Source organism: Penaeus monodon, chromosome 24, assembly GCF_015228065.2.
Source record: "Penaeus monodon isolate SGIC_2016 chromosome 24, NSTDA_Pmon_1, whole genome shotgun sequence".
NCBI classification, from domain to species: domain Eukaryota; kingdom Metazoa; phylum Arthropoda; class Malacostraca; order Decapoda; family Penaeidae; genus Penaeus; species Penaeus monodon.
This window is the reverse complement of record NC_051409.1, coordinates 22,162,403-22,162,699: the sequence shown is the minus strand read 5'-3', so window position 1 is coordinate 22,162,699 and position 297 is coordinate 22,162,403.

Sequence of the window (297 nt, the reverse complement as noted above, 5' to 3'; positions counted from 1 at the left end):
CCCCTTTCCCCTTTAAGGGCAAAAAAAAAAAACCAATTGGGAAAAAAACCCCTTTTTGGGGGGGGCTTTGGGGGAAAAAAACCCCCCGCCGGAAAAACCCCCCCAAAAAAATTGGGGTTTAAAAAGGGGGGGCCCCCGGTTTTTTGGGGGGAAAAAAAGGGGGGGGGTTTTAAAATTTTTTAAAAAAAAGGGGGGGAAAAAAAAAAAAATTTAAAAAAATTAACCCGGTTTAAAAAAAAAATTGGGGAAAAAACCCCAAAAAGAGAAAAAGGGGGGGGGGTTAAACCCCCGGGGGGG